The sequence below is a fragment of the Sceloporus undulatus genome, chromosome 4 (assembly GCF_019175285.1).
Source record: "Sceloporus undulatus isolate JIND9_A2432 ecotype Alabama chromosome 4, SceUnd_v1.1, whole genome shotgun sequence".
Taxonomy (NCBI): domain Eukaryota; kingdom Metazoa; phylum Chordata; class Lepidosauria; order Squamata; family Phrynosomatidae; genus Sceloporus; species Sceloporus undulatus.
This window is the reverse complement of record NC_056525.1, coordinates 5,424,624-5,424,891: the sequence shown is the minus strand read 5'-3', so window position 1 is coordinate 5,424,891 and position 268 is coordinate 5,424,624.

The following is a 268-nucleotide window of genomic DNA, read 5'->3' as shown; positions in this document are numbered from 1 at the left end:
TTCAATTGGTTTCAATTCTTTTGATGATGATGATGATGATGATGATGATGATGATGATTATTATTATTATTATTATTATATTTTCTTATATCCTGCCTTTCCCCCAATACAGGGACTCAAGGCGGACTCAATACTAACGCTGTTCTAGTATTGATTTTGTATGCTTTTAACAGTATGTGTTTTATTGTATTCTGCTTTTTTGTAAGTTGCCTTGAGTCGCAGCCTGGGATAAAGGCAGGATATAAAAAATAAAGTGATATAAATAAAA